Source organism: Littorina saxatilis, linkage group LG11 (genome assembly GCF_037325665.1).
Source record: "Littorina saxatilis isolate snail1 linkage group LG11, US_GU_Lsax_2.0, whole genome shotgun sequence".
Taxonomy (NCBI): Eukaryota; Metazoa; Mollusca; class Gastropoda; order Littorinimorpha; family Littorinidae; genus Littorina; species Littorina saxatilis.
Genome location: NC_090255.1, coordinates 28,158,533 through 28,180,923, shown reverse-complemented (window position 1 = coordinate 28,180,923; position 22,391 = coordinate 28,158,533). Strand labels below are relative to the sequence as shown.

At 38.0% G+C, this 22,391-nt stretch overlaps 1 protein-coding gene and 1 long non-coding RNA gene across 2 annotated transcripts in view; one reads left to right on the top strand and one right to left on the bottom strand.

Moving 5' to 3' along the window:
* The window catches only part of LOC138980181 (uncharacterized), a 42,441-nt gene that overhangs the window by 4,371 nt on the left and 15,679 nt on the right, over positions 1-22,391 (top strand). The window lies entirely within an intron of this gene.
* On the bottom strand, positions 11,628-15,278 carry LOC138980185 (uncharacterized). Its single transcript, XR_011460261.1, has 3 exons — positions 15,011-15,278; positions 13,971-14,206; positions 11,628-12,185 (listed from the first exon to the last, which is right to left on the bottom strand). It is a non-coding gene; the product is annotated as an uncharacterized lncRNA (long non-coding RNA).

Below are 22,391 nucleotides of genomic sequence, written 5' to 3'. Positions count from 1 at the left end.
AAGCCATGCCCAGTAAACATTTTGGGTGCGCCACGCATGCACCAAAGTTTCATGAGGCACATGCACGGTTCGTGGATTGTCTGAGGCGCATGCGCCGCGCATGCACCATACACCTGCGCCGTGCATGCGCCTCATGGAACCGGCTTTGGTGCATGCGCCTCAGTCAATACTATGATCGTCCACTAGTCGCCGCGCCGTGCATGTGCCTCATGCGCGGCGCATGCGTATATGGTGCGCCTGACCATCGCGTGACCATGCCTGGAGCAGGTGACATGCATGCTAGAAGTCGATGCGGCGCATCCCAAGTAATTCGAAGTAAAACAAAATTCGAGTTACGATGACTATGCATGTACGCAATCTAACTGGACACACTGTTGACAAACTGTTGAAAGACATATTGTAATATCATACATGGCATCAAGCAATAAACAATGACACAAATGGAAAACGTGTAATGAACATGGCAAGTAATTAACACCGTTACCTACTATACAATTGATGATATATATATACCACTCACTTGCTATTTGCCTAAATGCTTGCGGTGTGCTGTGACACATGTAAGAAACCAAAAGAAAAAAGGACTTTACTTTGGCGAAAAGAGCATATGCTGCTTATTTTTGTACATAACTGCTATAACTGTATTTTTTCCGAACACTTACATGTAAAAAACATAGAGATATATCTTACCATTTCACTAAGACAGCCAAAATAACGGTCAAATCATTGACGATGAATAACGCATAATTAGGGGAGATCATGATGACGTACATGTCTATGGTTGCACAGTTGCCGCCCTTGGTTCGAAAACCCGGGGAACAGGATCAGGAATATTTAGTCGCTGGAACCTATTTAAGGTTATACGGCGGGTTATACGGCGACTTATCAGATGATAATATTTCGAATTATCTTTTAAAAATTAAGTAAACAAATCTATGGAATATTTTGGAGTTCCATTGTTATTGGTTAAACAGATCTATCTATCTTCTTATTATTCTATCTACTGTGTTTACATTTGAAAACAGATTTTTTCCGACGCCCCCCACTAAATTCATTTAAAAAACAAACAAGACCTATAGGCTCTCGAAAATTTGATTTTCATAAGCACATTCCCCCCCTCTTCGTTCACAAAAAATCCGCAGGCGCTAGCTCTTACGGTTAGGACGCCGCTCTCGTGAAACATTTTGGGGAAATCAAGCTGCTTGCCGTCAGGGGCCAGATATTGTTTTGCCAATTTTTTTTTTAGTGTACCCCTTCAATAGCATGATACTGTCTTAAAAGGATTTTGAAATCGCTTGAGCCGTTTAGCCGCCGAATTAAATTAAAGAAATAGCTATTTGGACTTTTTCACATTTTAAAGCTGTTTTTTTTCTACCGTCTGCATGTGTTTAGAGTCACACCTCAAGAAGTTTATTTCCAAAAACAAAAACAAAATAATAATTAAAATTAAAAAAACAAAAAAAAATATGTAAAAAATATATTTTTTTTTAATCAACTATAAAGTGGCAGTACTACCTGGGATTTTGACAAAAACTCTATTTTCCATTCCATAATGTGTTATTTTAATATAGAAATGCCTAAATATTGTTAAACATTTTGAATTTGTTGTCGTAATTAGTTCCAATATCGTATTTCTACACAGTTGATGTGTCAATTTTGACATTCTCATTTTGACGCGTTAAAAAGTTTGTGTTTTCCTGTGATGTTTTTTGAAGTATTATAAAAATAAACCCGATCCCAAACGGAGAGAAGAAGAAGAAGAAGAATGTTGGCATGTTGCAAAAAAACAACCACACTGTGGAGCTGTGTGCCATACATCAAAAAAACAATTTCTGCACACTATGTTTATTGTTCCTTATTATTGAATGTATGATTTAATTTGTGACCGAAGTTTTACTGAAATTGGATGATATATATATGTATATATACCACCAACATAATGCAACCCCTCCCCAGGTAGAACGGTCAACTGCCCTTCACAACTTAGTTAATCACTGGAAATCTTTTGGCGAAAAGAACTCCATTCCTTCAAACAGCGCAATATTCGTTAACTTTTCCTTTCTATACAAAACTTCAGCGCTCTTACGTATTACACTTTGACGAAGCTCACTGAAATATGCCACACACAAAAAACCTAGAGCCTGCCAAAGATCAAATAAAGCTGAACATGTTTCAAACTAGATTATAAAACAATCTAAGCACAAATATTCTTTGTATATGACTGTGTGTGTGTGCGTGTGTGAGTGTGTGAGTGTGTGAAAATATTAAGCTTTTCCTTGAGCGTATGATTTTGAAGCCATTCTATGGAATGTGTTTTGCACAAAATTATGATGTCCATTGACGTTTCTAAAAGCGTTCAAATGTCCTATTGATGTTGAAGAGCTAGAGGACATTTGTCTTGTATACATGTATGAATTTGTAGGAACATCCCTGATATCATGCTGCAAACTGTACAAAACACACTTAAAACTCTTTAAACTATATGATTGACTTTCAAGGGAATATTAATAGAACCTACCATCAAATACTGGCGAATGAAGATAATTGCATTATCCGCAAGTTTAAGCAAAGGCGCGGCGGAACAGTTGACACAAGGACAAAGCGTGATATGTACCGCAAAGTTTCTCAGCACTCATCGGAATATGGGGAAGATGCACACACCTACAAAGTTTCTGTTCTATGCACGCTCAGCTCACATAGGATCTTGAAATGAAAAATGTACACATGATCAGCAAAGTTTTTGTACACTGCATGTTCAAAGTCAGGAATGAATCAGGGTCTCCTTGAAGACTGGGTCTTCCCACCTGATGACCTGTGCTTTTGCAAAAATGGCCTGGTCAAAAACGAGGACAATGTGTTGCAGTTCCAGTTCCCTTGAAACTTGAATGTATGGCAAGAACCCTCGATGTGTCTGTTTGACTCCTGACTATCATAGGCAGGTATGGAACCTGAACAACAGACAAAGGAAAACGTACAAGCGGGGTAAAAGAGCATAATTGTGCTTGAAGTAGATAACAAGAACGACAAGTTTGTTTGTGTGAGTACGTGTAAATGAATGTTTGTTTAAACTAATAACACATTTTGGTTGCTTGTGTTTAAAAAAAAAGTATAACATTTTATTTGTGTGCCTGTGCTAGGAACAAAGATAAAAGAAACACCTTTAAGGATCCAGTGTTTAAAAAACCCACAAACAGACATGTCCAATAAAGTGGAAGGGTAAAAAAACCCAAAAAAAACATTTTAGGTGTATACATGTTTCTTTTCAGTTATTTTGTTAAACAGGTACCCAGACTGTACAACATATTACATAGGAAAACGTGCAAGCCGAGAAAACAATCAAATGCTTGAAGCAGAATAAACAACGAAAAGTTTGTGTGAGAAAGTGTAAATACATTTTTGCTTTAAAAAACCCCACATTTTGGCTGCTTGAAAAATAATAATAATGAAAGTATATTTTGTGTCACTGTGCCTGTGCTAAGAACAAAGATAAAAGAAACAGTTTATGGTCCCAGTGTTTAAAAAAAAAGAAGTTACATTTCCACTAAAGTGGTTAGTTACAAAAAACATGTTAGGTTTATACATGTACAGTGGAACCCACATTTATGACCTCCAAAAATCTGAGAAAACCAGGTCTTAAAAAGGAGAATCTTAAATCGGGGGTAAATTTAGAGAAGTTATGAACAGAAAATCTGAAAAGGCAAGGTCTTAAATGGAGGAGGTCTTAACTTTGGGGGTTCCACTGCATACACTTACAAGAAATAAAATGTCCTCACTTCCTTTCAACTTTAAAAAAAAAAGTGACAGGGTGTTAGAAAATGTTAGTGGAAACCAATTCCAATGTATTCGTTACACTGTTACTGTTAGTATATAATCCTATTTTGTATGGAACACAATTCATCAAACCTACTTTCGACATTGGCGGAATCTGCAGCATTGAATCCAGTCCAATTGTGTAAGGTCTGTAGATGCAGCTGAGGAAGCTTTGTAAAGAAGGCTAGTATAGGTCAAGTGCCAAGGGGAGGAACTGCAGGAGAAATAATCAGATACATAAATGGTTGAAATGTATAACATCACCATAGGGGGTGTGTACAATGTGTTTCAATGTGTGTACAATAAACATTTGTGCAGTTAAAACTCAGATCTATACAAAAACAATGACATATGTAAACAGAACAGAACATGTGTGTGCCCAAGCACTAGTTTGTCAATGTCTGCATGCATGTACTGCAGTGTTATTGTGTATCCTAACATAAATTTCTGTCATAATATTAATGACAACCTTAGTACCTACAGTCAGAATTCAAAATTACCAAAGTAGGTGATCTTTCTTGCAGTAAAACAACTGGATAGTTGCATTTCATACTCTGAATTTAACCCATTGAAAAGCAGTTTACTATCATAACAACTCATTAGGCCAACAAAAAAAATAGGTGTGGTTACGGTAACATAGCCAAGAAAAATAGGATAGGAAGGTAGGCAATCACTTTTTTTTAAACTTTTTTTTCTAATGTGTACAAATTAAACCTACTTGACAGGGAAATAAGTGTGCGACTCGAGCGCTTTCGCTTTCATTGCGTTTTCTGCACTCGTTTTCTTGTGTTTTTTTGGACAAATGTAATAAAAAGTTATAGGGCCGGCCCCTAAAAATAGTGTAGGTCGGGTTACCGTAACCACACCTTTATTATTTTTAGGCCTTAGCTGTAACCAATACAAGAAAAATGATATATCAATCACATAGGCCCCTGTATAAACAATAACATGTTGCATCTGCACCTTATTGTACCTCTGCTATATCAATCATAAACTGTTGTGATGCTATGAAGTGTTAATTAGAAGATTATCAATATCAAACATAATTTGCTCAGAAATATACACACAGCTATTTCAAATGAAATTCAAGCAGGTTTTTACTCACCAACACATCTCGACATATGTCAGCACAAGTATCCACGGGTTGATCAGAAGGTTCAGGCCCTTTCCTTTTATGTGTAACCACAGGCGGAAGGTATCGTTCACTGGACCACCACTATCATAGAAAAACTAGTAGTGTAACATACGCATGAAGGCAGATGTCTGGGATCAACACACTGTTGCATTTCGCTTTCTTACGCTTGGCTTGACACACACTGTGGATCTGAAGGAGTGACAACAACAGCATCACTGGAAGTGTCAATTCGCTGTACATAGTGTTTCTTCGCTCGCTGGAGTCGAACAATACATGTCAGACGCTGGTAGCAGACGACACGATGATAGGTACTCGTTTCAGCTGTTTGTCCATTTGCGACTCGTTCCGTCAATTTTTTGGCAGACAGCCTGTTCTTCACGCTCAAGGTTAATCCACTCAGATGCACATGTCAAAGCTTTTGCCCACGAAACACTTGAAAATGGGGTCAGTTTTTCGTCAGTGTCTACATTCTGAAAATTATGGTGCAGTTCGCTGCCATGATGATATGTCCCACGGAAACAAACACAGCTAAATTCTCATTGGTTAAAAAGCTTTTCACTGTGGACGATTTTCCATGGGGAATAATCGTGGCTTCGGCAGGGAGATAACTGCTTCTTTGCTAAATTAATTCATTAATAAAATCAGTACTAGCGTATGCGCAGCTGTTAGTGCGTGAACATTGATGAATTCTATTCTTTTAGTAGTTAGGTACCAGGTTCTGCAAAGTTCACATGGTACTCTTCTCTGTATAACCAGCTTGAACGATAGAGTTCTACGCCGGGTAGTCTAAAAAGGCTTCCTGGCCGTATGTGAGGCGTGATCGGACAAGTGTTTTAACTATATCTATTAAAAACTTCTGTCCCCTAGCCCATGGTTCCGCTCGTAAAAAATTTATCACACTAATTACCTTGTTTGCTTTTTCTACTAGGTGGTTTATGTGGGGGCCCCAGAGCAGGTTTCTGTGAATAACGACCCCTAAGAATTTTACGGTTTTACTTGGTTTTAATTTTATGTCACCCACTGTAAGGCGACAGTTGTCTAATAGTACTTTCTGTCTGGATACAACCATGAAAACTGTTTTCTCTGCAGAAAGGTTTAGGTACATGTAATCTATCAGGTTATTTACCTTGGTTTGAAAAAGGGTTCATTTTGGGTTCTGCTTTGTTATAAATGTTAGGTTTATGTGTGTCAATGATGACCATATCGTCTGCATACAGTAAGACGGTTGCGCCTTTCACGTCTACTAGGTCTATGTCATGGAGCATGACACTGAAGAGAATCGGAGCAATTATACTGCCCTGGGGTACCCTCATTTCTAAAGGGTGTGAGTAAGAGAGAGCGTCGCCCACTTTAACCTGCATAGATCTGCCTGTAATGAAATCTTTAACAAAGTTGTAGGTGTGGCCTGTGATTCCTAGCCGCTGGATTTTAACAAGTAGGCGGGCGTGCCATACGGTATCGTAGGCCTTCTTTACGTCGAAAAAGGTAGTTGATAGAGTTTTGTTTTTACTTGTTAAAGTGTTTTTAATTTTCTCCACCAGCCGTACCACATGGTCTGTGCAGGAGCGTCCTTTGCGAAAACCTGCCTGGCAAGGCGGAATAATGTTATTTTTATCAAGGAAGTACTCCAACCTGTTTTTGATAATACTTTCGTAGATTTTCCCTAAATGGGGGGTGAGTGAGATGGGTCTGTAACTGTTGTACTGTACAATAATTATGATAAGTAGATATAGCCTAAGTCCTTGTTTGTTGTCTGTCACGCAGAAATTACCTGATGAAATTTGACTGTATAAATACCGCGTGAGTATAATGTTAATTTTCTCAAATGCAACATGCGGTCAATTACATCAAAAGCTTTGGCACAATCTACAAAAACGACACCACGAAACTCGTTCCTTGTGTCCAACCATTGATCAAAGAGGGAAACCATGGTGGCGGGACACGAGTTATGAGAGAGAGAGAGAGAGAGAGAGAGAGAGAGAGAGAGAGAGAGAGAGAGAGAGAGAGAGAGAGAGAGAGAGAGATATAGAGAGAGGGGGGAGAGAGAGAGAGAGAGAGAGAGAGGGTGAGAGAGAGAGAGAGAGAGAGAGAGAGAGAGAGGGTGAGAGAGAGGGAGAGAGACAGAAAGAGAGAGTAATTTTCTTGTAACTCTTGCAGCTTAAAACTGATATGTTACCTGACTAACACGCGGCACTTATGAATCATGTGTTTGTGTTAAAAGCGGGTAATACTAGTAATATAAAACAGACAACATGAAGTCTTTCTGCAAATCACCTTGTCGATTCCCAGCCAGCAAAATTATGCGCAGCGAATGCGTCTCGCAGTCGCCAAATAATGCGTTCCAACTGCGAAAGACGCACTCGATACGCGCACGTTTTTGCAAATCGAAATCAGTGCGTGACGAATTCGTTTTCCCTCAGATAACGAAGACCATACGCGCCCCCAGCGCACACTTATGCAACATGAAGACTAAGTATGCGCTCTCACGCAGACGTCACGATTGCTTTACGCACTCACGCAGGTGACACAACTACTTTACGCACTCTCCACGCAGATGTTACAATTGCTTTACGCACTCTCCACGCAGATGTCACAATTGTTTTACGCACTCCCACGAAGTTGACACGACTACTTTACGCACTCTCACAACTACTTTACGCAATCTCACGCAGTCGACACCTCCACTTTACGAAGTCTCACGCAGGCCACAAAATTGCTTTACAAATTACACATTCTCACGCAGACGACACGATCACTTTACGCACATCCCACAATAATTGTAATGCATTCGAAGAGCACAGTCTCTTACTTAAACAAACAAAATAATTTGCAGTCCACAACATTTTATTAATGAAAACAAAGATCAAAAATAATATTAACCCAAACGAACTTTCCAATAATTGAAAAAAAATATACTGTATAAAAAAGAAGGACATTTGACCCTGACATATGGCTGTGAACCTTAGGCACATATTTAAGCATGAACAAGCAACTCAGTCAACCTGGAAAATACCAATACAAAAAATAAAGCTTCAGTTTTCAACATTATCAAATAGGCTTCAAGATGACCAAAAGAAAGGATAACTAGAACAAAACTGATAAAAAGCAGTCCAGCACATGCAGTGCAGACTGAATTGCACCCGTAGAAGGCCAGTGTGAAAAAAAGCTTTTGCTCATGTGTAATAAATATATCAGAAACATAACCCCTGCTGTACTTAAACAAAAATGTTTGATGTGAAGCAGATAAACACTTAACATCAGTTTGGATTTTTGACCGGAATGTTGTTGTTTTTTTCTGTTGCTGATTTTGGGGGTTTTACCATTAATTTTTGTTGCAGCATAAGCTTACTTTTTTTTAAACCATCAAATAGCACACAAATTGTACACATGAAAAAATCTAATATAAGTGCACTGATGAAAATCACTTGTCAAAGGCAAATTTTCCAATTTTGTGCAACACAGGCGTGTTTTACATGTAACATCCTCTGCACAGCAAATTCAGGCTCAGTAAACATTTACTACAACTGAACACAACCACAAGTGAATGAGAACTGCAAGTTGGTATCCCCCTTCATTGGCTCTGTCGACGCCCATTTTTAATGGCTTGCTTCCTTTCATGCAATGGCGTCAGCGCCTTTCGGCGATTGGTCAATGCATTTTGGAGCCAGACAACAACATAATGTCGGTCACACTTGAAGTTAACGCTACTTGATACTGCTTTTTATATTTAGTCAAGTTTTGACTAAATATTTTAACATCGAGGGGGAATCGAAACGAGGGTCGTGGTGTATGTGTGTGTGTATGTGTGTGTGTATGTGTGTGTGTGTGTGCGTGCGTGCGTGTAGAGCGATTCAGACCAAACTACTAGACCGATCTTTATGAAATTTGACATGAGAGTTTCTGGGATTTATATCCCCAGACGTTTTTTTCATTTTTTTGATAAATGTCTTTGATGACGTCATATCCGGCTTTTCGTGAAAGTTGAGGCGGCACTGTCACGCCCTCATTTTTCAACCAAATTGGTTGAAATGTTGGTCAAGTAATTTTCGACGAAGCCCGGACTTCGGTATTGCATTTCAGCTTGGTGGCTTAAAAATTAATTAATGACTTTGGTCATTAAAAATCTGAAAATTGTAAAAAAAATATTTCTTTTATAAAACGATCCAAATTTACGTTTATCTTATTCTCCATCATTTGCTGATTCCACAAACATATAAATATGTTATATTCGGATTAAAAACAAGCTCTCAAAATTAAATATATAAAAATTATTATCAAAATTAAATTGTCGAAATCAATTTAAAAACACTTTCATCTTATTCCTTGTCGGTTCCTGATTCCAAAAACATATAGATATGATATGTTTGGATTAAAAACACGCTCAGAAAGTTAAAACGAAGAGAGGTACAGAAAAGCGTGCTATCCTTCTTAGCGTAACTACTACCCCGCTCTTCTTGTCAATTTCACTGCCTTTGCCATGAGCGGTGGACTGACGATGCTACGAGTATACGGTCTTGCTGAAAAATGGCATTGCGTTCAGTTTCATTCTGTGAGTTCGACAGCTACTTGACTAAATATTGTATTTTCGCCTTACGCGACTTGTTATTCTTATACAAAGTGAACAAGAGAATAGGGTCAGTTAATAACTTAACTCAAACAGTGAGATAAAGAAAATGTACAGTACACTAATGTGAACGGAGAGACTTGGACACTTGAGTCGAGTCAATACTGATACCCACGCTCAAGAACTGTAGTGTAATATTTGAAGTTAAAATCAACCGTGAGATACATTAGCTCAGTTGGTAAAGCGCCTGATCGCTTTTTCTTACATAGTTGTTCACGGGTTTGACCCTCTTCCGCTGCATTTTTTTCTCCATTACTTTAAAAAAACAAATTCGTAATTTGTCATTCTTGTATTTTCTTCATTCCAAACGTTTTGGATTATCTAATGAATCAAAATAATCAAAAGGTTGCATGATTATTGAGTACTTCCAGCGGACTATTTCCCAGAATTACCAATTCTATTTTTTAGTAACATCAGCCTTTGTCAAATCAATCAATCAATCAATATGAGGCTTATATCGCGCGTATTCCTTGGGTACAGTTGTAAGCGCAGGGATTTTTTTAATTTTTTTTAATTTTTATGTTATGCAATTTATATCGCGCACATATTCAAGGCGCAGGGATTTATTTATGCCGTGTGAGATGGAATTTTGTTACACAATACATCACGCATTCACATCGGCCAGCAGATCGCAGCCATTTCGGCGCCTATCCTACTTTTCACGGCCTATTATTCCAAGTCACACGGGTATTTTGGTGGACATTTTTATCTATGCCCATACAATTTTGCCAGGAAAGACCCTTTTGTCAATCGTGGGATCTTTAACGTGCACACCCCAATGTAGTGTACACGAAGGGACCTCGGTTTTTCGTCTCATCCGCAAGACTAGGACTTGAACCCACCACCTAGGTTAGGAAAGGGGGGAGAAAATTGCTAACGCCCTGACCCAGGGTTGAACTCGCAACCTCTCGCTTCCGAGCGCAAGTGCGTTACCACTCGGCCACCCAGTCCTCAAATGCCCTATGGGTATCGCCGCAACCACAAATAATTGTGAGATTAAGAAAACTTACAAAACCCAAATACAAACGGAGAAAGTCTGAAACCGACGAGTCGACACACTCTCAAGAACCCAAGTGTAATGAATGTTTGCAGTTCAACTGCCTATGTTCATGCGTGGGAATTGTGTGCTTGGTTGGCTCAGTGGTAGTACACTAGCCGTCCTGGCGGTCTTGGGTTCGACTCCCATAAATGGCAAGGAATTGTTAAAACCTTTTCTCTCTATTTGTTCACTTTTTGTTTTCTTCTTTTCTGAACTCTTTATGCTTGTATTTTATTCATTTTGATTTATCCTGAAGGTTTGAGTCGTGTATTAAAAATCGAATATAGTGTGTAAGTGCCATTGAACAGCTTTCCCAGAATCATGTATTCTATATTTTTAGTACGGGATACCCACAAGAAAAGTTCAAATGCATCCATGCGTCTCCACTGATAGTAATGGTAGTTGAGCACTTCCAGTTTAGTCTTCTGTCGTTCTGACACAACCTAAAAGGGTACATTATGTCTGAACATCATCTGTAGAAGAGTGTGAAGTTTAAAGCTTAGCTTAAATAATGTCCAACAAAACCCCAGATTCTTCTGTACATTACCCATCAGCCACACAGACCTGAACTGTGAAATGCAATTACTCACTAGCAATTTCTCAGGCGAGTCAAATCTTGCATTCATCAAATTTTTGCAACTAGCATTGTAAATAAGCCTACAGAGATTACAAAGTTCAATTACTGTAAACCAAATCATGAAGGCTCTTCCATGGCCTCTTGTCTCTTTCTTTTATCACAGGCCTCCAAAAACCAGTCTTGAACGGCCGTCTTCAAGGTCTTGACCTGTGGCACCCGTACAGCTTCACGGAACAGCCTTTGCATGACAAAAAAAATAACATGAACTTAGATCATCAAACAACTATCACTGATTTGAGGAAAGTCTAAAGTTTATTTCTTGACGCCTGTAAACTTGCTAAAAATCATACAGACACACAAACTTGCATACACACCATACGCTTTTACAATACACCAACTATACTTGAGTGAGGAAATTACAACACATTGTAATCCTTGTAGAAGAGAAATAAAAAAAATACCTACCCTAATATTTGTTTTAAAGTTACCTTTACAATGACTTTTTCTTTGGGGGCCTTCGGAAATTCATAATATATGTACTGTGACGTGCAGACGCATGTGTGACGACATCGTACCGTTTGCTAACATCCTTATTTCGTATGTAGTCGAAAATCCATGACACTGACAAATGAGCTCAGGAACTTGGCTTCTAGCAATTTAATGTGAAGTGTAAAAGCTTTGACAACTATCATTCACATGTGAAACATGGCAAATTTAAAATTGATTCCAAAGAACAAAATTTGAGACAGAAATAATTTGCTGTTTTGTAGACATGGATTTTATCTTCTTCCTAAAAGGACCAGGATGATTTTACAAATTATGAAAAACAACTCACTGTTGATGGCTTTTAGTCGCAGCGTACACCATGGTCTCTTTCCCTGCCCTCCCCCAGAGCCCCCTGTCAGCAACCGTGTAGCCTATGGAACACCTTCGTCATCACAGCATCAGTAGTCGTCTTTAGTTCATGTCCACCAACCACACCGAGCTCATGGTCATGGATCTGAAACAAACAATCTAAAAATCAAATATTCAGACAGCTCTTCTTCACATACAAACAATTCAATCTGGAAGCAACATACTGTCACCTGGAACAAAAAATCAATAATTGCACTTGCTTTAAAAAACAAGTTTTCAGAAGAGCAAATGTTATTGTTATTCCTGATATATATTAATGACATTATAAATGATACTGAATCTGTTATAAAGTTGTTTGCTGATGACACGAGCATGTCCATGTCCCTAGAAGATCCAATTAGACGAGCGCAGACTTTGAACGCAGACCTAAATAAAATTAGCACCTGGGCAAAACAGTGGAAAGTTAAATTTAACGAAGCAAAAACGGAATTGTTAGACATAAAACGTGATAATATACCAACCGAACCAATCATGTTTAATAATATTGTTTTGGAAAACGTGAACCAACATAAACATCTTGGCGTAATTTTGCAGAATAATTGTAAATGGGACTTCCAAGTGAGAAGCATCGTAAAAAAGGTCACCCTCTTAATTAATTGTTTAAGATATTATAAATACAGATTAAATCGTAAAAGTCTGGAAACTGGAAAGTGTCCAATTGTTTATCTGTAAATCTGGTCGTTTTTGTTAATTTGACTCAGTACGCATATCCATGCCAACAACCTTTATTTTATATACATTTTTCAATTATATATTCAGCGAACCACTGCTTATTTGCCACTGGATTACAGTTTACAATGTACTATGTATATTCTTTTTGTATGCGCTAACCACCTTCATCTTTCATATGTAACTACCATTCTTTCGTCCCACCTCCACCCTCCCCTCTTCCTCCTGCTAGCTCTTTCCTGTTCTTTTTTGTTTGCGTCAACTATGTTGTTGACCTAGATAGTTCCATAGTTTAAAAGTAATGTTTGTCCGACATCATATGTTTGTTAATTTGTAACTACGTAGGGCGCATAATATAAGCGTTCGCTTGAGTTCGTGTCCCTATTGTTTATCGTTGTATTGTTGTACCATGTTTGATTTAATAAAACACTGTTTAAACCAAGAGCAAATGGTAATTGAGTGTAGCATTGTCATAAAATGTGATCACACACCTCAGGTGACCTGCATCAATCATTCAATACTATCTCACAAATCTTCATTTGGAAAGCACAAACATAGTTAGAAGAGAGCGTCGACCGTGATACTATTCAGTGTGGACAATTTTTTTCTGACCCATAATCCGATGCCTACACGAAGTGAGAATCAGAACTCACAAGAAGGCACTGTTGCATGTTTGTGATTGTTTGCTTGAGTGTAGCACTTGCAATTTTGAACTTGAGGAAACAGCGTAGCAATTTCTGTTACATCCCTGAAAACCTAGCAGATGGCAGCTCTGGCCACAGAGCAATATTTGCATTATTTCTCACAGATGCAATGATCACAGAAAACAAAGTGGTGCATGCATTTTCCGCACCCCACATGAGAAAAAGAGGCCCATCATTGTGCGTCCCCATAAGCATAGTTTTATCATAAAGATGTGTTGGTTAAATTCACAAATGTGACCAATACGCATAAACCTTGCATGAATTCCCAGGATAATGGGAAACTGGTCATGACTGAGAACTGATGAACAGTTAAGATACACCCGTGAACCGTGATGCCATCTGGCATCCTCCAAAAAGCACACACTCAAGGTAACATTTAAAGTCTAAAGAGCGTCTGCAATAACATGTCACACTCACAAGATCTTGCTACAGTTCTCTGGGGAAAATAGCACAGGCATGACTGGTCTGCTTTAACAATAGCATTCAAAGCCACCTACCAGTACCACTGATCACTCCTTCGACAGATCCATCATGTGCCTTCAACATCTTCCACACTCAACAGTAAAAAGATGACTCCATCGAACAGTAGCAAAGGCTCTGGCTCCACCATGATTCTTTGGCGACCAATTACTAAATTAGTCGCATCAGGTCCATCTGCTCCTGTAGAATCTTCTCCAGCAGCAAGAACTGATGTTCATCTTGCCGCTCTGCTCTGCTCGTAGTCTTGTGTCCGCTGAATAGAAGAAAAGAAGAACAAAAAGTCATGTACATGAAGCAATACATATTTTAGACAATCTGTCGGCCTGAAAAGAAACGATCAGCACTAAAAACCAATCTGAGCAAATGTTCAAAGTAAACGTGACATCTCTATATTTTTGGATTCATGAGAAGATGAGGAATATATATTTATATATATATATTATATATATATATACTGCAATCATTTTTAAAGGGGCATACAGAGTGGCATTTGATGGGGTAAAAAGATGTAGGGACTCAGCAGTTAGAGATGAACATTTTTGTGTGTATTTACTTCAAGCAGATTTCTTTTTTTTTTTAGACAGAAGAACAAACACACACTAAAAATCCTTGTTTAAAGTTAAACTGACCTTATGTTTTCCTCCAAACACTAGAACTTTTTGTATTCATTCAAAAGTATTCATCAAAAAGGTTAAATTTTAAGCAGACTTTGGTTGAAAAGTTACTCTTCTCTGGCATCCCGCGGACACAGTTCACACTTTCTCATCAATGAGATGCCTGTGTTAATTAAAAACAAACATCAATAAAACTATTAAAATAAAATAAAAATTTAAAAATTTAAAAATAACATCGACCAACAGCCCCCACCCTTTTTTTCCCTTGGCTGGAAACAATACATTTGTTTCACTAAAACAGTAAAAGAGATCAGCTGAATTTGTTTGACACATCTGGTTATAACTAAAAGAATAAAACACAAAATAAGCCAAAGTCACAGAACAAAAAGACGCTGTCACTATCAATGACTCTGAATGAGACACTCATTGCTATCGAGCCATACCTGTTCATCTTCACCTCGCCGGGACGGAACGACAGTCTGCGTTACTGGCATCGGTGGCGGTGTTAAGGTCACTGTCCATCTCAGCTTTCTTCACCTTCAGTTCAAACAAGCAGTGAGCACCGTCATACTCAAAGCTTTCTGAAAAAATAAATACTTGGAAGTTAAATAGGATCACATTGATTCCCAAACCTAACAGTAACACGCAAACATCAAAACTGGAATATCAATTATTAAATATAAGCATCTCAATTTCACTAAATTAGTAAATTTATTTTCTCTGTGATGTATTTTTTATTTTTCTTTCAAAAACATCTGTTTTTCAACTTTATCACTGCACACACTGACACAGCCTCTGCCTGCCTCTCTAGTCTATGCATGCCTCGGGAACAAGGGTAATTTTTCTCTTTTCCGAGACTCAGACACAGAATATTCCACTATGTCAGTATGCGGAACTGAACGTTGAACATCTGTGGAAAAATAAAAAGATACAAATAAAAAAACAGATATATGAAGAGCCTATTAGTATTACTACTAAAGCTCCTGACAACTGCTGCCGCAATGACTCGACCAGATTAGGAACCAACAAAAGTTCATAAAGAAACAGACAATGAGACATAAAATGATAAACGAAAATTCAGTTTTTATAGTGCCGTATGCGACCCGCGAATCGGGATTCGGATCGGATGGCATTTTCACTCTTCCACAACTCCTTAAAAACAAACCACTGCATCAATCAACTTTATGCTTTTGGAAAAGTTAGTTCATTCATTCATCTTTCAGACAAAACAAACATGAATGAATAGAACAGTGTTCTTCTAGGCTAAAAATCGAAAGTGTGAGAAATTCTCTCTGCTATCAAACTCGGAAGCCGAAGGCCGCGAGCTTTCAAAAATTCAAATTCCCAAATCTTTCCTTCAGTTGATCAACTTACCTATTCTTGAAAGAAGTCAATCTTCATTTCAGAGAGAAGGATAAGATTACCTTGCATCCAATACGCAAGTCAAAAATACAAGTCAATAAGAAGAAAAAGCAAGAAAACGCCGATACAATGTGGATTGACAGACTTCTTGCCAACAGGAAGTTGAAGATTGAAGTAGGTCTGACAGACAAGGGAAATAACTTCAATAAATTTCTCTTTGCAGTCAAGGTAACTGTCTCCCCTGGAATTGAACTTTTATAGAGATTTTCTTCCACAGCAAAATAAAATAAAAGGAAAAAATGCTGAGAAAAATTTTTATGTAACCATTAACATCAGCCTTTATTTTGAGTAGATAATTAGTTTCAGAGTTACTTTAATTTACTTTTTTTGTTGTTTAATCTGAATTTTTTTTTATGTTTTGATCGTTTTGTTATGGGTGTTCATATAGATTTCAGTTATCTTTTCTGTTCATATAATAATTTTATTATGCTTTGCCTAGACTTTTCCACGACATTATTTTTTGAAAAGCTAATTTCTACAACAATACCAAATCCCCATTATCAATCAATCAATCAATATGAAGCTTATATAGCGCGTATTCCGTGGGTACAGTTCTAAGCGCTTGTCGAAGAGTTGTCAACACGGGACTAACAAAGAAACTAACATCTACAGACGGAAACGAACCCTATCACACACTAGCAAACCCTGATAAACATACAACAAACAACTGTTTAACAACAATGTACACATCAATAGCTAGGTCCAAACAAAATAATATTAAGCACAAAGAAAACACCTCTCACAGAGCACAGCACAAGAATGTCTTTTGGGGCACAACACATCACGTCGAACATGAAAGTCGCAGCCAGCTACGGGAAGAACTGAGTCTTCAACCTTACAATAATAATAATACATGCTAAAACAATTATAATGATAATACAAATTAAAATAATCATTATATATATATTTATTTTAAGATAAAAATAATCAGGATAAAAATTAAACAAATAAATGTTAGTAATAACAAAATGATTAAATAAAAATTAAATGGGAAAACCATTACATAAAATAAACATATTTTATTAAACTTTTAAATGTATTTTTTTTAACCGAAACTGTCTTAAGATAAACTGAAAAATAACAGATTGAAAGTTTTTATGCAATTTTTTTCTAAAAAAAAAAAAAGTTTTTGAAGAAGAATAACTATTCATAACCAAAATGTAAAAATAAATATTTTTTAATAACATAAAATATAATAAATTATTTCATGAAGAACAAGCATAAACACACGGTATAAAATTAGGAAAAACAATAATTGCAATCACCTTTTCATTGAATCCACGCGTGCTAAACACTGCGTGGTGAAGTCGTTTCGAATGCGACAATCTGCGTAAAAGTTTGCGAAAAGTAACGCGCGCGAAGCGAAGGTGTCACGAGGCCGTACGCATCCCCGAATGAAAAACGCAGAAATAACGCATGCGTCACGCAGAATCATGCTGGCTGGGTTATAACGAAAACCACTTGTAAAAAACTAAAGAATTATTAAGAACAAGAAGAAAATGAAAATAGAGAGATAGTGTGATTCATGACAGAAACAAACTGAAAGACAAGGGCGTATCAGAAGACGAAGATCTGACGATCACAAATGCAAAACTGGCAAGTGAAGAATATAACCATTCCGCAAGTATTGCTTCTTGGACGACGCACGGAAAAGTATTAGCAAATCTTAAAAACGGAAAGACTGTTCCGAGTCAAATTCAGGGAACATGTGGACGAACTCTTCAGGAAGGAAATGATCACCAGGTAAACCCATCTGTATATAATTATGTTATTCTTTGGCTCTCTTTTTCATGTGCCTGTTGTATAATGACAATGGAGGTGTGCGCTGTGTACTGTGAAACCAAACGCCCTAAAAGGCTAAACCGTGAGATACAGCACACTTTTTTTCCAAGGGTTATGCGGATATTCAGCACGTTTTTTTCAAGTTGGAGGCAAATAACTGTCTTCTGTTGAAGTGTGTGTGTGTGTGTGTGTGTGTGTGTGTGTGTGTGTGTGTGTGTGGATGAAAGAGAGAACATGTGTGTCGGTGTATCAATGTGTGGGGGTAGGAGGACAGTACACTGTGGACTGCAAGCCTCCATACCTTGCTGCTGATTTAAACAGTGTTTTATTCAAATACAACTTCACAAAGCCATGAAAAATATGTTTTAATAAAGGAGCACAACAAGATACACTTATGAATGTGCTCTTAGAGACAAAATAATGAATTGGCGGACGATATTGTAAATTGGAGTGGGGTGCTCAGATCAGGAAGCATTGAATAGAGACGCCAGTCAGGGGTTGCAGTAACGTGACTTTATTTTAACATGTACCAGAAGGTTGTGTAGTTTTCTCCTCAATATACAGCACAACACTTTCAGAACTCGTCACACAACTGTCCTCCGACGAAGACGGGTCACCTCGCTGATACATAACCAGCTCTAAAACGATTGTTCAAACAGACCAGTAAATGTAATAAACTCTGTGTTTAAATCGTATTTTGTTTTAAAGGCTCTGTATGACAAAGAGGTTCCATCAGCTGACATCATGTGCTTTATACAATATACACCTTTTTCAAACCATGTTTTATCACACACAAAAAGAAAAAAGTTGCCTTTCACTTTATCATTCTCATTATAAACAAATTGGCTTTTGCAATCATTCTTGAGGATTTTCACAACTTATTTTACTGCCAAATGTTTTGGGCCGAAAAAACATTTTTCCAAAAACTGTTCTAATTTTTATCATCTGGGAGGCTAGGACCTAATTCACATAAATATTTAACTTTGGGACAAACAGAAAATATAACATTTTTCCATTTATGATTGCAATTATGGTACTCCTGGCCCTCCTTTTTCAACTGTTCGAACAACTGTTTTTCTACTACTAATATATTTTTTATTAGCCCATATAAATTAAAATGCTGTTTTCTGAATCAAATGAAACATATGGTCATGTGGGTTATAATAATAATAATAATAAATGAGCATTTATATAGCGCAACATCATAACTTTACAATTATGCTCTTTGCGCTTGACACATTTAAAATTCAAACACAGTTATACAAGCATTTACATCTACATTCATAGTCAGCAACGCTTGATTAAAAGCATACACCATCAAACATACATTACAACAGATTCTTCCACTAATTAAGTAATAAAAACATGAATAAAATAGGTAGTAAAAACAAGGAAATACCAGCTGAATACCCTTAATCAAACAGAACATGTTATTAATACTGAAAAACAGCCCTAAATGTGTATACACATTATCACATTATCACTAAAACAACAAATGGCAGCATCATCCATAAATGTGTGATATTTGACAATATCAAAGATTTCAAAATAGCAACCCTGCCAAGGGGGGGGGGGGGGGGTAATTTGTCTTTTCAACCATCTCTCTCTTTCTCTCTTTCTCTCTCTTTCTCTCTTTCTCTCTCTCTCTCTCTCTCTCTCTCTCTCTCTCTGTCTGTCTCAGCCTCTTTCTCTTTTTCTCTATTTACATATGTGATACTCCATTTTGTGTGCTTCTCTGCTGTTGTTGTTGTTGAAGTACTAGTTTTGTTCTCGTTATTCTTATTATTGTTGTTTTGATTGGTTTGAATTAAGAATTTACAATATCGTCCGCCAATTCATTATTTTGTCTCTAAGAGCACATTCATAAGTTTATCTTGTTGTGCTCCTTTATTAAAACATATTTTTCATGGCTTTGTAAAGTTGTATTTGAATAAAACACTGTTTAAACCAACAGCAAGGTATGGAGGCTTGCAGTCCACAGTGTACTGTCCTCCTACCCCCCACACATTGATACACCGACACACACATGTTCTCTCTTTCATCCACACACACACACACACACTTCAACAGAAGACAGTTATTTGCCTCCAACTTGAAAAACACGTGCTGAATATCCGCATAACTCTTGGAATAAAAGTGTGCTGTATCTCACGGTTTAGCCTTTTAGGGCGTTTGGTTTCACAGTACACAGCGCACACCTCCATTGTCATCATACAACAGGCACACGAAAAAGAGAGCCAAAGAATTACATGATAAGAACGAATGATTTTGACACGACTTGTAGAGGCGAAGCCCCTCGGGGCATGTTTTGGGTGGTGGGGAACACGCATTTCAGTATCAATATGAATTATTCGTCTTGCACCTGGGTCTTCCATGTCTGTGACCTAATAAAAAAGCAACAGCTGTTGCGTGTTAGCCCATACATTTTATGTGTGTGTGTGTGTGTTTGTGTGTGTGTGTGTGTGTGTGTGGTGTGCATGTGTTTGTTTGTTTGTGTGTGTGTGTGTGTGTGTGCGTGCGCGCGTGTGTGTGGGTGTGTGAGTGTGCGCGGGTGCATGTGCGCCCGTGCGCATGTGTGTGTGTGTGTGTGTGTGTGTGTGTATGTGTCATTGATCAACCCCTTATAACTCAACTATTTTCCCCTTCAAAAACATGGTTTTGCTTTTTAGCCGATCACAAACTGGAACCTCAAACAGAGAAGAAAGCACCATCCAAACATCTCAAGTTAAGAATAAAACTAGTATTTAATTCATTCGTTCGGCCCGGACGTGAAAAACACCAAATTTCGCAAACAGTTTATAGCGGCTTCATTGAGAAGACTTGTGAGCATCTGAGATGGTACCCGACAAAACAAACTGTAAATCCACGCCTATCAAAGATTTGTTTTTTTCTTCAAAAGCCATTTGCAAAATGAACAATCTATATGTCCATAACAACTCATTCAACACGTCCACCCTATGACATGACTATACACTCAGAACGCCTGAGCCAAAGCATATAAATAGCCTGCTGACAACCAAAATTGGGAAATTTTGAAAAAAATATTGTATTTTGAAAAAAGTATTGTAAAAAAACTAGTACATGTGGAGATTTACTTTTTGCACACAATTAAAGAAAGATCTTTTATTGTTTCAGAAATGTACTTTGTATTTGTCAAAAGGCTTGTTGTGTTTGTGTGGTATGCTATTGAAAATGTCAATAAATAGCCTGCTGACAACCAAAATTGGTTAATTTTGAAAAAAAATATTGTATTTTGAAAAAAATATTGTAATAAAACTAGTACATGTGGAGACTTACTGTTTGCACACAATTAAAGAAAGATCTTTCATTGTTTCAGAAATGTACTTTGTATTTGTCAAAAGGCTTGTTGTGTTTGTGTGGTATGCTATTGAAAATGTCAACAATTTAAATAAAAAAAGTCCAGAGGCACCACATAAAATACTACAGACATGTTTGAAAATATGCACAAAATGTTGTTAGTGAATACTCAAAAAAGAATTTACTAACCTGAATGAGACAATGAGATGACTGGGTGATGACTATGATGAATATATCCATGTAGAAGAAAAGAAACACTTGCTGTCACAGTATTTACAGTGCCACACTTGGAAGCACAGCTCAACGCAAAACGCCACACCACATTCCAGGCACCAGAATCGAGTCCCATTGCGTTGGGTTTTATCCATAGAAGAAAAGAAACACTTGCTGTCACAGTATTTACAGTTTTTGTATAAATGACTTGTTTAGAACTCGGTTTATGCACGGAGAACATCCTTCTTTGTGTGCCACACTTCGAAGCACGGCTCAACACAAAGCGCCACAGCCATGTGGCCACAGCACATTCCCGGCACCAGAATCGCGTCCGTCCGCTTGCATTGGGTTTTGGCCAAAGTAGCATTGACACCTCGAGCTCTTGATTTGGCTAACTCATTCACCCTCATCACTCACTTATCCATCCATCACAACAACACTGTTTGATGCACACACTGCCTGCCTTCCGCACGCCGCTTCGCTTCGCAACAACAACACTGACAACTCGCGACATTTTGGAATCCTAAATATGAAACTAAGGCATGGGTTGGTGCCGTCAATGACCTGTAGTATCCAAACTAACCAATGAAATCAACTGTTCTGGGAGTTATTTGTCGCGTATGATAATGCAGCCGACCTCTGAACCTATCACGTGGGTTTTCGTATGGAAAATCCCCAGCGTGGTATTTTCCACTTCCAACGCCACTATTATGGCGGTGTGTGGCGAAGTGACTCACGCACCTAACGCACGGATTCTGGCGGCGTGCTGACAACGGCATGATCAGTCAACGCTTGTATTCTGGCGGCGTGTCGACTTAACAGCAAAGACCAATTTCTATCTTCCGTTTTTGCGACGACGACAAATTGCTCCATTTTTCAGCCGGAACGTCTCGCAAAGGCCCCGTTCCGACTGTGTGAGGGGGAAAAAAGAAGGTCACCGTCAAGTGTCGTCGTGCTGAGTTGTCGGGCGTCTTCCCCGCAACCTCACTACTAACGCGCAGGAAACTCCGTGTATCAACTGAGTGTTACCACAAGGGAATGAAATACTACAAGTAGATAACACGGTTCATTTCAATGGCTCTATCGACG